Genomic DNA, 16,027 nt, shown 5'->3' on the forward strand with positions numbered 1-16,027 from the left:
CCAAATCATCTCACCCTTCCCTCTCCCACAGAGTCCAAAAGACTGTTCTATACATCTGTGTCTCTTTTACTTTCTCGCATACAGGGTTGTCGTTACCATCTTTCTAAATTCCATATATATGCGTTAGTATACTGTATTGGTGTTTTTCTTTCTGGCTTACTTCACTCTGTATAATAGGCTCCAGTTTCATCCACCTCATTAGAACTGATTCAAATGTATTCTTTCTAATGGCTGAGTAATACTCCATTGTGTATATGTACCACAGCTTTCTTATCCATTCATCTGCTGATGGACATCTAGGTTGTTTCCATGTCCTGGCTATTATAAACAGTCTTCCACATCCTCTTAACAGTGCTTTTTGATGCAAAAAGACCTGTGTAAGAACTTGGTCCTGTCTGTGTGGCCTTCGGCCAAGCCAACTTCCCTGCCTTAGTTTTTGTCATATTAAATGACATCTATAAGCATGATAGTGCTTTGTTGAGCGATAACATCTCTTAAGAGCCAAACACTCTGCCTAGTGCATAAAAGATAACAATCCTAGTTTCCATTTATTACCTTTTCCTTGTAGCGTCACAGATCTTTAGGTGAATTGAACACAGACCCTGCCTGGTTTTCATATCGACCTTTTTTTTCTTTTTTGGTGGTCTTGGTCTTTGTTGTGGTGTGCAGGCTTTTTCTATTTGCTGTGTGCAGGCTTCTCTAGTTGTGGTGCCTGGGCTTAGTTACCTCCACTCAGGGTGTAGGGAACTAGGAATGGGTTGGAGGACCAGAAGAGCTTGTGTGGGAAAGGCCTGGAAGAATAGAAATTGAGGCCACTGGCCCGTCACCTGCAGGGACTTCTTGCTTGGATTTTATTTGCGTTTGACAGTAAGCGACATACTTGAACAACAAAACTGGCTTCTCTCCTCCTCTAAAGAGACTTCGTTAGTCGTGTTTTGCAGAGAAGATGGAAAATAATAGTGTATCTGTTACTTTGATTACAATTCCCATCATATAATAATTAACTGCTAGCTGTAATTATAGGACTTCCTCTAATTTCGCTTAGCACCTTGGGGACCTCTATTAGCCTATATCCCAATCAATTTCGCAGCCGTTAAGGAGGGGGAAAAAAAGGCATATTGCTGTTGAATTTTAAATACAGAGGGGAGAATGCTCCATCTATTTGCACTCCACTCGTCTGTCTAATTTTCCTTCAGTTTATAAGGCTCCCCGCCTCTGCCCAGGCCCTCTTTTGCTGGCGAGCTGATGCAGGCCTGTAGCATGTTGTTTTTCTAATTAGGACATCCTCTCACAGATAGCTGTTAATGAATTCTGTGCATCCCGCGTCCTTTTGGTAACCTCTCAAATTTGGATAGCAAACATTTTCAGCTGACAGCCAAGGGAACACGTGTCCCCTCCCCAAGACAGATGTCTCAGTCAATATTTATTCTCCTGTCTACCACCTTTTACTACCCTCTTATCCCCTCGGTAAGTTCATTTATGTAGAGAGAGGTAATCACATTTGTTTTTTCAGTTGGGTTGAAGAGTCAGTTCTCCTGTCTTAGAAAATACAAGGAAGGGTCTCCTCTCTGCCTCTTTGGCTTATTGGGTGACTTGCCGTGTTTGGATAACCCCTGCCTCTCGCTGCTGTTCTTGCAAAACCCTTCTTTCTGACGCATCGCCTGAATCCCTGCCCCAGGGCCCAGCTTCCCTCTGGAGGTGAGCGGTGATCTGTGTTGGGTTGTTACTTTTCTGGAAGTAGCCCCTTGAGAAGCAGGGCTGTCTCCAGACGGCAGCTCAGTCTTACTAGTTTTCAAATAAGGTCTGTAGCTGGTGGGTAAGAACTGGGATCACTCCACACCATGGAAGAAGATACCCAAGGCTTACAAAGTGAGGATGCGGAGGGGTGATTGCCCAGCGCTGGCGGCCAAGTAATCGACACTGTGAGCCCTGAATCGACTCGTATGTGTGTGTGTGTGTGTGTGTGAATGAACTGCATTTCTTCACAGTGGTTTTGGGGTCACAACAAAACTGAACAGAAAGCTCAGAGAGTTCCCACACACCTCTTGCCCCTCATCGCTGCCCTAATCCGCAGCCTTTTTCATCATCAACACATCAACACCTCCCCTCCACCCCCCGCCCCAGAGTGGTACATTTGTGAACCTGAGTCTGTGAACCTGTTTCAACACGTCATTATCACGCAGAGTCTATGGTTGTACATTCTTTGTGTTCCACATTCTGGGAGTTTGGACCAGTGTGTAATGCTCTGTATCCAGCGTTATGGTGTCCTGCAGGCGAATTTCACTGCCCTGAATGTCCTCTGTGCTCCACCTAACTACCCGTCCCCTCCCCAGTCCCTGGCCATCCTGATCTTTTTATTGTCTCGGTAGTTTTGCCTTTTCCAGAATGTCATATAATTGGAATCGTGCAGTATGTAGCCTTTTCCTATCATCTTGCTTTATGCATTTCAGGCCCCTCTGTGTCTTTTTGTGGTTTGATAGCTCATTTCTCTTTAGCGCTGAAGGATATTCTATTGTGGGGTGTACCCTAGTTTATTTATCCAGCCACACAGTAAAGAATGTCTTGGTTGCTTCCAGGGTTTGGCAGTTATGAATAAAGATTCCATAAACATTCATGAGCAGATTTTTATGTGGCTGTAATATATACATATCTTGATATATGTTTAAGGAAGTTTTATTTTTTCTGAGGTGCTTGATGGTATACTACTTGAAAAATATAAAAAAAAGAAGAAAAATTTAAAAATTCAGTACAAGCCTATTTATTAATTTAATGTAATAAAACACATGAAATTGGAGCTGTCTTAGAAAATGTAGGACACATGGTAATTTTATACTATAATAGTGGTAAAGACAGGCAAGATTTAGGGGCATTCTAAATGCTGGCTCAGTTTCCATGAAAATTGCTTCTCAAGCTGACTTTTTATGATAATCAACATTCAAACAAACACTGTCAGCTTTGCAGAATGCTGATCTGGAAGTCCCTTGAGCAACTGACCTTCAGGTACTGAAATTCTCCCCTCTAAAAAATCCAGATATGCATAAGCATGACCCTTAGGGCTGGTGAAGGGGAATCATCCATGTGGAACCCAGCGGATTGGGTGCATGCATATTTTATAATGCCTGATGTCACTGCTCGGGTGGTAGGAGCGTTTGTCTCTCCTGGGTATCTTCTGGCAGGAGTAGAGGCTGCTGCTGGGGAGGTGGGGGCTCGTGGAGTAGTGACACCTGAATAGCAGCTCCAGAAGAGGGCATAAGTTGATCCAGGTATCCTATTGCTTTTCATTGTTCTCTTTATATATATATATTTTAAAGAACATTCATAGGTTTCTTGTGAATTTTTTAAATGAGGCCTCCAGGCTCCTCTGTCCATGGGATTTGCCAAGCAAGAATATTGAGTGGCCTGCCATGCCCTCCTCCAGGGGATCTTCCTGACCCAGTGTTTGAACCTGTGTTTTCTGCATTGCAGGTGGATTCTTTGCTGCTGAGCATAAACTGCTAATCCCAAACTCCCAGTCCATCCCCCACCAACCCCCCTCCCCCTTGGCAATCACAAATCTGTTCTGCTATGAGTCTGCTTCTGTTTTGTAGCTTTGTGTTGTATTTTAGATTCCCTGTTTAAGTGATCTTATATGTTATTTTTCTTTCTCTGACTTACTTCACTTAGTATGGCAATCTCTAGGTTCATCCTTGTTGCTGCAAGTGGCAGGACTCCACTCTTTTTCATCGCTGAGTAATATTTGTGTGTGTGTGTGTGTATGTGTGTGTGTGTGCATGCACAAATCATGTCTTTTTAATCTGTCCTCATTATTCCTTTTCTTGTTTTGACGGCACCACACAGCTTGTGGGATGTGGGATCTTAGTTCCCTGGCCAGGTATTGAACCTGGACCCTCGGCAGTGAAAGCACAGAGCCCTAACTACTGGGCTGCCAGGGGATTCCCTCATTATTCATTTTTAGCAAGGCAAACAAACCATAAGTCAACGTAAAATGATCTTTTCATGATTTCTGCGAGTGGGCCTATATAGCTAGCCACTTCAAAGAAAATTTAAATATCTATTGTTCCTTTTTGTGAAAGAGCTGGTCCATAGCAAGAGTACACATGAAGGCTTGGATGCTGCTGCTGCTGTTGCTGAGTCGCTCAGTTGTGTCTTAGCGACCCCATGGGCTGCAGCCTACCCGGCTCCTCCATCCATGGGATTCTCCAGGCAAAACTACTGGAGTGGGTTGCTATTGCCTTCTCTGAAGGCTTGTATAACCTATGTCTAAGTATAGAAATTTATAAAAAGTTGTAAGTCACATTAATAAATTATAAAATAAAAGATGTTTTAGTCTCCTCTCTTGACAAATAAGCTTTCATAATGATCTGGGAAAATTGGATTCAGATTTAGAATGATTCGACTCCTTGAAATACCAGAAGGAACCCTGGAGGTGAGGCGCAGCCAGCCTCCAGCCCATGCCCATCGTTACCTTCCCACCCCGGCTCCTTCTTGGACTGTGGACATCACAACCTACATAAACAGTCTCCCTCTGCAAACCGCATGGATGGCTGCCCTGCTCTGCGGTGTGCCCTGTAGAACACACAGTCTCTACCCCCACCCTGGGTGGGACAAAACCAGGAGAGTCTTTGAAGGGGATTTGCACTAGGGCCTGGGTACTTGGGTGTGTTCTGGAGAGGGCTGGGACTGGCATCCATCCATGGTTGCTGGTGGGGGTCAGAGGAGGCCCTCTGATATGAGTACCCACATCTGGCCCTTTGCCTGGTATTAGAGATGATTCTGGAAAAAACAATCCAGAGTCTTTGCTACCGGAGTCTTTGCACTTTGGTTTCGATCTTAGAAAAGTTCAGCTCAGTTTGGTTGCTCAGTCGTGTCTGCCTCTTTGCGACCCCATGGACTGCAGCACGCCAGGCCTCCCTGTCTATCATCAACTCGTGGAGCTTACTCAAACTCATGTTCATTGAGTCGGTGATGCCATCCAACCGTCTCATCCTCTGTCATCCCCTAAAAGTTAGCCATCACTTTTCATATAATGAAAGTAGACTGAGAAGCACCTGCTTTTAAATTCATTGGAATTCGGCAGCATGCAGTTCAAAAGTTGTTATTATCAGGTGGATGTCATTGTATCCTGGCAGTCTCTTTTAGAAAGCTCTAGACTTGATCAGATATTGCAGTAGACATTGATGGAAGTTTATTTGCTTTGTTTTTTGTCTTTTTTTACTTTTCAGGAATCATAATGAAGTTGTTGCCTAAAAACTAACTTTTGGCATTGGATCTCAGGGATCATAGTTTCCTTTGAGCTAATGTAATGATTCACCTCCTGGAATCTCCTTAATGGTATTCTTAATGCTCGCAACATCTGTAATTGTGTGGATGTTCCCATGTTCTTAATTCTTGCTTTGAAGAGGATTCTTATGAGATGAGCTCATTTCAGTACATAGGAATAGTCAAAATCAAGGTCAAGTTTAAACTGGAAGGGGTGTTTCTAAAAAGTAGAAGAGTGAAGTTCTCATGATGAAGTGTTTGTCATTTTTGGTAATAATAGTATAAAGGTTTTACAAAATTAGTGAAGGTCTCAAAATACTTTGGAGATGTGTGGACGGTGCTGTTCTCCTGGTGATTCGAGTGTATTAAAGCAATGCTTTGCTTTTACATCATGAGTTATTTAATCAAGATGGAAACTATAGTGTCCATTAAAAGCAGAGACAGTACTTTGCCAACAAAGGTCCATCTAGTCAAAGCTATGGTTTTTCCAGTCATCATGTATGGATGTGAGAGTTGGACTATAAAGAAAGCTGAGTGCTGAAGAATTGATGCTTTTGACCTGTGGTGTTGGAAAAGACTCTTGAGAGTACCTTGGACTGCAAGGAGATCCAACCAGTCCATCCTAAAGGAAATCAGTCCTGAATATTCATTGGAAGGACTGATGCTGAAGCTGAAACTCCAATACTTTAGCCACCTGATGGGAAGAGCTGACTCATTGGAAAAGACCCTGATGCTGGGAAAGATTGAGGGCAGGAGGAGAAGGGGACGACAGAGGATGAGATGGCTGGATGGCATCACTGACTCAATGAACATGAGTTTGAGTAAACTCTGGGAGTTGGTGATGGACAGGGAGGCCTGGTGTGCTGCAGTCCATGGGGTCGCAAAGAGTTGGACATGACTGAGCGACTGAACTGAACTGAACTGAATACTGTATGTAGAGAGCTGGGTACTCAGATTGGGTAATATTGCAAAGTGTTTGTTTCAAAGCCTATAAAATAATTTCTCTTGTTCTGAATAAAAGTTTTTTTGGCTGTGTTGTACGGCTTGTGGGATCTCAGTTCCTTGACCAGCAATCGAATTCATGTCCCCTGCAGTGGAAGCACAAAGTCTTAAACACTGGACTGACAGGGAAACTTCTAAAAAAATGTTTCTGATAAGATAATAAAAAGGATCTAAGATGAGGAAGCTTGTACAGAAAAGAGATATGTTCCAGGGTTGTGGCCCCCCCACTCCCCCCACTGCTAGAAGTATTCCTAACTACCAGAGAAATGAAATAAATTTGTCATGTTGGATGCAGTGCGCGGTGAGGCACAGAATGAAGAGCCTGAAACTCAGAGTGGAGGCCTGACGTTTATGGTTATGAATGTGTACTTTAGGAATTGATTTATAAAGAGGAACACCAGTGCTAAAATAGATAAACTGAAACTTGTTCTCATTAAGTAGGTTAGATAGTTCATCAAACCTTGGTTCAAATCTCTTTCTCTCTGCAGGTTGGAAATAAGAGATTAAATGTCTGTCGTCCACAGCAAGGGGCTTTGATCATCAGTGGCCGGTTCAGATGACTATAAAATGCAGCTGGGCAAAGTGTGTGTGCCTCGTGCTTAGTATAGGGCTAAGCAAACGAGGACCCAAAGTCCGTGTCTGGGCTACTGCCTCTTTTGTTTGTCCCTGAAATGGTATCCCACTCTAATATTCTTGCCTGGAGAATCCCATGGATGGAGGAGCCTGGTAGGCTGCAGTCCATGGGGTCGCAAAGAGTCGGACAGGACTGAGCGACTTCACTTCACTAAGCTAAGAGTGTGTTTTACTTTTTTTTAAATGCCTGGAAAAAAATCACAAGGAGAATGATACTGTGCGGTGGGAGAAAACTGTATGAAATTTGAGTTTCAGTGTCCACGAATAAAGTTTTATTGGAATGCGGCCATGCGTCTTCATTCATGTGTTGCCTCTGGCGGCTTTCACGCTGCAGTGGCAGTGTTGAGTAGGTGTGACAGAGACCATATGTCCTGGAAAGCCTAAAATATTTACTCTCTGTCCCTTTGCAGAAAGTATTTGCTGAGCCCTGCTTAGTGGAAGCAGCTACATGCTGCCGGTGGCCCGTGCCCTTCCTTCCATCTCCTTATCTTTTCTCTAATACATGAATGAATGGATGTTTGATTATATTGATGGATAACACTTATATAGTGCTCCCTGGTTTCCAGTTTAACTTTTAATAACTCTGTGATGTAGATACAATTATTATCTTCATTTTATAGGTAAAGAAATTGAGGCATAAGAGACACTGGCAACTATCCAAGTGAGCAGTTGAGATGGACTTTTGCTGATTCTGATTTTTATATTTAAAACAAACTCAAATAGCCCTGAAGTACAAAATAAGACCTAGAATAACTTGAGAAAGTTAGAGAACAAACAAACAAGAAAACAAAAAAAATGTAGGCACCTTCCCCTTTGATCTTGGACACTTTTTTCATTTGCTGATGTGTTTCTTTGATTATTTTTATTTCCCAAGCCCCTTTGGATAATCTTTGTTTCCTTGAGTATCCTAACTGTCCGGTCCATTCATTCAACTCGGAATTCCTGTGTCCAGTGCTGTGCTGTGCTAGAGGCTGAGGGCACGTCTGTGAACACACCAGGATGTACGGTCCCGGGTGAGCTTACAGGAACACAGTCATCTGCCAGGCACTGTCTTCACACGCTCCGCTTAGATTCTATCATTTTGTATTGCTCCTTAGGCATTCAACTGCCGATGATAATTTTGAAATGGCAGGTCCCAGCAGATAGAGGAGCAGCTGTCAGATCAGGAAACCTGTCTAGCCACTGGCCCAGATCTTTCTGAGGTTTTGCAGCATAACCTTGGAACATCTTTTCATTTTCCGTTCCAGATTTCCATTCTGGGAAATGCAAACTTCCAGGGAATTAAGCCGGTCTTAACAAAATCAGAGGCCCCAAATGATGTCACGTTCTCTGAGTTGTCTAATTTACATGCGTTCCTTGTTTGCAGGGATGCAGCTGGTTGGTGTGTAACTTTACGATGTAGATACATGCATCCAATATGATGCGTGCAATCAAATGTGGATATAAGAACTGTTGTTTCCCTTGGCATGCCTGGAGCCTGGAGCTGCCAGTGGGAAGGACAACCTGAACGAGGAAGGGATGGATGCAGACAAGGCCAAGGTCAGCTGGAGACATCTGTGAAAGCACATTTGGAGCTTGTTTGCAAGGCAGAGTAAGAAAACTGGGTGTGTGAAGAGGTGTGGATACAGGATGCACTTACCAATTTTTTGAGTTCCTGGGGAGTTACATATACCCCAGCCTCAGGCACAAAATAGGTGTTCACTAAATATCATTCTGCAAAGTCTTTGTACTGCTCAGTGGCTCACAATGGCTCTTAGAATCACTATATGTTTTGATTGACAGGCTAGGATTAAAACATCTTACTGAAAAAATAAAGAAACATTTTACTCTGTAAGTTTATTAAAAAGTGATTGCTGCTGCTGCTGCTGCTAAATCGCTGCAGTTGTTTCCTAATCTGTGTGACCCCATAGACAGCAGCCCACCAGGCTCCCCCGTCCCTGGGCTTCTCCAGGCAAGAACACTGGAGTGGGTTGCCATGGTCTTCTCCAATGCATGAAAGTGAGAAGTGAAAGTAAAGTCGCTCAGTCGTGTTCGACTCATAGCGACCCCATGGACTGCAGCCCACCAGGCTCCTCCGTCCATGGGATTTTCCAGGCAAGAGGACTGGAGTGGGGTGCCAATGCCTTCTCCGAAAAAGGTGATTATTGTATTTTTAAACGTTTAATTTTATATTGGAGTATAGTTGCTTAACTGTGTTAGTTTCAGGTGTACAACAAAGTGATTCAGTTTTACATATATATGTATGTGTTCTTTTTCAAATTCTTTTCCCAGTTAGGTTGTTACAAAATATTGAGCAGAATTCCTTCTGCTATACAGTAGGTCCCTGTTGGTTATCCACACTTTTTAAAGATGTTTATGATACTGAGAAATATGGCTTAGGCATACAGTGCAGTATAATACTTCACAAAGGTGAAAATGATTAATTTTCTGTATTGAAGAGACAGAAGCATAATTCTTGAACTGAGAATGTTGCATGGATCACTATTTTACTATTTTACATTATTTTGAATTATACACTTTTATTAATTTTCAAGTTTATTTGCTATGCTTTTTATTGAAAATACCTTGTCTTTTTGTTTTCCCCCAGCTTCACTGAGATATAATTGACCAATAAGAACTGTATATATTTAAGGTATACAGCATGGTGTTTTGATATATATTAAGTTTACAATGTGAAACGATTACCATATATCACCTAATATAGGAACCTCTTATTTTTTTGATGGTGGCGCGAATACTTAAGATCTGCTCTCTTAGCAAATTTCAAGTATACAATACAATATTATTAACTATAGTCACTGTGTTGTATGTTAGATATCCAAATCTTATTATATATATAACTGAAACTTTACTCTTTGACCAACATCTGCCCATATTCGCCACCCCTGCTCTGGCAACCATCATTCTACTGTTCTTTTGAGTTGAACTCGTGTAGATTCCACGTAAGTGAGATCATGCAGTATTTGTCTTTCTGTGCCTGACTTTTTCAGTTTAGCATATAATGTCCACCAATTTAATCCATGTTGTTGCAAAGGGTAGAATTGCCTTCTTTTCAAGTCCAAATTGCCTTCTTTTTCAAGGCTAAATACTATTCGTGCATGCTAAATTGCTTCAGTTGTGTCTGAGTCTTTGCAACCCTATGAACTAGCCCACCAGCCTCCTCTGTCCACAGGATTCTCTCCAGGCAAGAATACTGGAGTGGGTTGCCATGCCGTCCTCCACAGGATCTTCCTGACCCAGTGATTGAATCCATGTCTCTTACATCTCCTGCAATGGCTGGTGGGTTCTTTACCACTAGCGCCACTGGAGAAGCCCATACAAATTCTTCTGGCTTCTCTGTCCATGGAATTCTCCAGGCAAGAATACTGGAGTGGATAGCCATTCCCTTCTCACATATACAAAACCTAATTTCCTTTATCCATTCATCTGTTGATGGACACTTAGGGTGTTCCATATTTCTATATCTTGGCTATTTTGAGTAATGCTGCAGTGAACTTGGGATTATACACATCTCTTTAAGGCCCAACTTTCATTTTCTTTGGATGTATAACTGGAAGTAGGATTGCTAGCTTGTATGGTAGTTCTGTTGTTAATTTGTTGTGAAATATCCCCAATGTTTTCCATAATGGCTCTACAAATTCTCACTTGGTATGCAAGGGTTCCCTTTTCTCTGGATCCTTTCCAACACTTGTTATCTTTTGTCTTTTTGATAATAGCCATTCTAACAGGTGTGAGGTGATAAGTCATTGTGATTTTGATTTCCATTTCTCAGATAACAGTGATGTTAAGCCCTTTTCATATGAATGTTGGCCCTATGTATGTCTTCTTTTGAGAATAACTATTCAGGTGCTTTGCTCATTTTAAATTTTGGATATCTTCTGTTTGTTTGGTATTGAGTTAAGTTTTTAATATATTTTGAATATTAACCTCTGCTATTGATTTTAAAATATTTTCTAAAACTTCATAGGTCATCTTTTTACTCTAGTGATGGTTTCCTTTGTTATGCAAAACCTTTTTAGTTTGATTTAATTCCACTTATTTATTTTTTCTTGTCTTAGCTGTGTTAGACCAAAAAAAAAATCGTTGCCCAGACCAAGATAAAGAAGTCTTTTCCCCCATGTTTTCTTCTATGAGTTTTACAGTTGCAGGTCTTATGTTTAAGTTGTTAATCAGTTTTGAGTTGATTTTTATGTATGGTGTGAGATAAGGGTCCAGTTTCATTCTTCTGAATGTGGATATCAAATCATTTTTTGTCAAATCATTTACTGAAGAGACTATTCTTTGTTCATTGTATATTCTTGGCTCCTTTGTCAAAAATTAATTAACCACACATGCATGGGTTTATTTCTGGCCCTCTATTTTGTTCCAGTGACCTATATGTCTGCTTTTAATGCAAATATCATACTGTTTTGATTACTGTCACTTTGTAAAATATTTTAAAATCAGGACATGTGATGTCTTCAGTTTTGTTCTTTTTTTTTTTTTTTTTCCGCTAAGAACAGTTTTGTTCTTTTATGCTCAAGATTGCTTTGGTTATTTGGAATCCTTTGTGGTTCCATATGAATTTTGGATTCTTCTCCCCTATTTCTGTGAAAAATGACTAGCATTCTGGAATTTTCAAAGGGATTGCCCTGAATCTGTAGATTGTATTGAATAGTTATGCGGCATTTTAACAGTATTAATTCATGCTGTTAAATACTTTAACAGTATTAATTATTAATTAAATATCCTAATAAAACATATGATATTTTTCCATTTATTTGTTTCTTTCATCAAGACTTTATATCCTTCAGGTACAGACCTTTCACCTCCTTGCTTAAATTTATTCCTAAGTATTTTATTCCTTTTAGTGCTACTATAAATGGGATTGTTTTCTTCTTACTTTCTAGTTTGGATAGCTTATTGTTAGTTTATAGAAATGCAACTGATTTTTATGTGTGTCGTTCTAACAATTTTTTGTTTTTGTTGAGTTTTTAGAGTTTTCTGTACATAAGATCATTTCATCTGCAGATCCAATTTAGCTGCTTCCCTTCTGATTTGGATACTTTTTATTTCTTTTTCTTCCCTAATTGCTTTGTGTGCGATTTCCAGTAATATGTTGAATAGAGTTGGTAAGAGCGGGCGTCTTTGTCTTGTTCATGGTCTTAGAGGAAAAGCTTTCAGTTTCTCACTGCTGAAAATGATGTTAGCTGAAGGCTTGTCAGATATCCTTCTATACCTAAATCATTGAGTGTTTTTATCATGAAGTGATGTTGAATTTTGTCAAATGTTTTTCCTTCATCTGTTGGGATGATTGTAAGTTTTTTCCCCTTCATTCTGTTACTGTGGTATATCACATATATGCATATGTTGAATTGTACTTGCATCCAGGGATAAATTCTACATGATTATGTTTTTTGAACCTTTTAATGTGCTATTGAATTTGGTTTGCTAGTATTTTGATGATGACTTTTGTGTCCATTTCATCAGGGATATTGGTCTGTAATTCTCTTGTAGTGTCCTTTTCTGACTTTGGTATCAGGGTAATTTTGGTCTCATGAGTTTGAAAGTGTTTCCTCCTCTTCAATATTTTGAAAGTTTGGGATGAGTTAAGATTAATTCTTTAAATATTAGGTGGAAGTCACCCGTGAACTCATAGGGAGATACCTTAATTTTTATTATCTCATTTTAAGTATCATTGGAGAAGGCAATGGCACCCCACTCCAGTACTCTTGCCTGGAAAATCCCATGGACAGAGGAGCCTGGTAGGCTGCAGTCCGTGGGGATGCTAAGAGTCGAACACGACTGAGTGACTTCACTTTCACTTTTCACTTTCAGGCATTGGAGAAGGAAATGGCAACCCACTTCAGTGTTCTTGTCTGGAGAATCCCAGGGACGGGGGAGCCTGGTGGGCTTCCATCTATGGGGTCGCACAGAGTTGGACACGACTGAAGTGACTTACCTTAAGTATCATCAATGGACTGCCAGTTTTTAAAGATTTGTTTTATATAGCATAAAAAGATACTTCAAGTCTGTGTCATTCTGTGTACTACATTCTTTTCATTGGCTACCCTTCGGAGTTATATTGTATTTGAGAAAAAAGAAGTCACAGAGCTGTCAGGAAGCTGTTAAACTTTGTGACAATATATTTTCTTTTTAAACTTTCTTTAATGAGATACAGACCAGCCTGATAGCTAGTGGTCAGAAACGTTGAGATTGGAAATTTTATGTATTTGATTCACCAATGTGACTTTGTCAACATATATAGTCAATCTTTCTGCTGTTCGTCTCCTCCTGCTGTTAGGTTGGCACTCGACGGGTGTGAGCCTGCACAGTCACGCTCTGTGTGGTTTGTGCTTTCAGGCAGCGGCTTTCATGCTTGCTTGTGGCTCTGCACACGGACACATAGTTTACTGATGAGCGCTGAGGCTTCCAGCCGTGCGGGTCTCCGCTGTTTGTGTTCGAGCTCACAAAAGCGTTGCCTGTGAGAGATGCTTACCATTTTGTTCTTTTCCTTCCTCCCTTTTAATCTCTGAGTCAGGAGTTTGCACTTACCTAGTTTAAATGTCTCCTGCACAAATCTCATCTCATAGAGTTTTATTGGTCTGCTTGGTATCATAATCGAAGAAGGGGACTATGTTATCTTTGTCCCCTTGAAAGGCTTGACACGTGGCGCATAAGAGCTTGTGGGTTTTGTTGTTAGTTTTTTGTATTTGTGTATTTATACAGCTAGTTTTAGAGTGGCAATGTATGCCAGTTCCTTGCTTAGAAATTTATATGCGTTATTTCTTTATCTTTCACAATAACCCAGTGGGACAGGCACTATTACTTTCCTTCCTTTACATGTAGGGAAACTGTGGCTTGGGGGGGTTAAGTGGAGCACTGAAGGTCAATGAGCTTCTGAGTGATGGTGGAGTTGAGAGACACACTAGTTCTGATTCCAAAGCCCCTGTTCCTACCCAATCTGATGTAATGCGAGACGTTTTGAATTTAATGGATAGTCTGTTTTATGAAAACAGTGTATATGTTAATTTTAGAATCTGGACCATTTTAATGAGCTAGAAACGCTATGGCACCAAGTACATTCCTTTTCTTTATATCTTGACTGGTAATGGTGGATTACCTTCTAATGGACTTTTTCTTTTAAACACCTTTAGTGAGCTGTAATTTACATACTGTACAATTGATCCATTTAAAGTGTACACTTCAATAGCGTTCAGTATATTCACAGAGTTTTACAACCATCCCCACAGTCATTTTTAGAACAAAAGAAACTCTGTACCATTACCAGTTGCTCCTCACTTCCCCCCAGCACTCCCAACCCGTCTCCAGCCCCAGGCAGCCATTAACCTAATTTGTCTCCAGATTTGCCTGTTCTGGACATTTCGAATAAATGGAATCATATAATGTACGGTCTTTTGTGTCTGGCTTCTTTCACTTAGCATAATGTTTTCAAGTTTCATGCATGTTGTGGCATGTATCAGCACTTCATTTCTTTTTATTGCCAAATAATATCACATTGTATGGACTCTCATGTTTTATTTATCCATTCATTAGCTGATGGACACTTGGGTTATTTCTGCTCTTTAGCTGGTGTGACACATTCATGTACAAGCTTTTATGAGGACATATGTTATCATTTACTGACAGCATATTAAAAAGCAGAGACTTCATTTTGCTGACAAAGGTCAGTATAGTCAAAGCTATGGTTTTTCCAGTAGTCATGTATGGATATGAGAGCTGGACCACAAAGAAGTCTGAGTGCCAAAGAATTAATGCTTTCTAACTGTGGTGCTGGAGAAGACTCTTGAGAGTCCCTTGGAGAGCAAGGAGATTGAACCAGTCAATCGTAAATGAAGTCAACACTGACTGTTCATTTAAAGGATTGATGCTGATGCTCCAATACTTTGGCCACCTGATGTGAAGAGCTGACTCATTGGAAAAGACCCTGATAGTGGGAAAGATTGAGGGCAAAAGGAGAAGGGGACAGCAGAGGATGAGATGGTTGGAGGGCATCACCAGCTCAATGTACATGAATCTGAGCAAACTCCAGGAGATAGTGAAGGACAGGGAAGCCTGGCGTGCCGCAGTCCATGGAGTCACAAGGAGTCCGACAGGACTTAGTGACTGAACAACAACAATGATGATAACTCTTTCACTGTTTTTAGGAACTACCAGACTATTTTCCAAAGCAGCTGAACCACTTTCCATTTCCATCAACGACATATGAAGCTTCTTTACAACCTTGCTAACACTTACTATTATCTACATTTTTAACTGCAGGCATTCTCGAGGGTGTGAAGTGATATCTTATTGTGGTTTTGATTTTTGCTCCCTTAACAGCTAATGCTGAGTGTGCATCTTTTCATGTGAAACAGACTTTTAAATGTAGATTTGTGTGTGTGTATTCTTCTTAAAGTAAGTCACACCTGTGCTGGGGTTGACATTTTTCTTGTCTCCTTTATTATTATTAATTTAGATTTACATCTAGAGTTGCATCTAACTTGTCTGAAGTCCAGCTTTGGGTGATTCTTAGGCCAAGGGTATGGCATGGTGTTTTGGAAACAGAAATTATTCATTACTTCATTTACCCTCAACCTAGTAGCCAGGTTGTATGGATGAAACCATGTGTGGGAGAAGGATAAGTCTCACGGACTAGCAGAAGCCAACTGAAGTTGAGAATAAAACAGTTAAAAAGCCGTGAGGGTTAAAAGTTCAGGTGTTCTGGGTATAGCATGGGATACATGTGGGCTGGATTTGAAGCTGCTTGGAACACGCTAAAATATTCCTTAATGAATCATCACCGTACTGGGAGGATGTCTGTAGTTTATACCACAAGTTGCTCAATACCTGAAAAATACCTGGCATGGTAACTTACATGGGACGCTCACTTGTTGTATGAGAATACAGTTTCTTTGTTAGCTGTGCCATTCTGTGCTTAGTTGCTCAATCATGTCTGACTCTTTGCGACCCCATGGACTGTAGTCCGCCAGGCTCCTCTGTCCATGGGGATTCTCTAGGCAAGAACACTGGAGTGGGTTGCCATGCCCTCCTCCTGGGGATCTTCCCAACCCAGGGATTGAACCCGGGTCTCCCACATTTCAGGCAGATTCTTTACTGTCTGAGCCACCAGGGAAGCCCCTTTGTTAGCTAG

At 41.0% G+C, this 16,027-nt stretch overlaps 1 protein-coding gene across 6 annotated transcripts in view; it reads left to right on the forward strand.

Moving 5' to 3' along the window:
- The window catches only part of TIAM1 (TIAM Rac1 associated GEF 1), a 492,037-nt gene that overhangs the window by 211,156 nt on the left and 264,854 nt on the right, over positions 1 to 16,027 (forward strand). For 3 of the 6 annotated variants that reach the window (XM_055567705.1, XM_055567702.1, XM_055567701.1), the window contains one exon: positions 8,261 to 8,433. The exons of the other annotated variants lie outside the window; for them this stretch is intronic. The gene's annotated coding sequence lies outside the window, so the exon portion shown is untranslated. The remainder of the gene's footprint in view (positions 1 to 8,260; positions 8,434 to 16,027) is intronic. 6 annotated transcript variants of the gene reach the window in all.

Source organism: Bubalus kerabau, chromosome 2, assembly GCF_029407905.1.
Source record: "Bubalus kerabau isolate K-KA32 ecotype Philippines breed swamp buffalo chromosome 2, PCC_UOA_SB_1v2, whole genome shotgun sequence".
NCBI classification, from domain to species: Eukaryota; Metazoa; Chordata; class Mammalia; order Artiodactyla; family Bovidae; genus Bubalus; species Bubalus kerabau.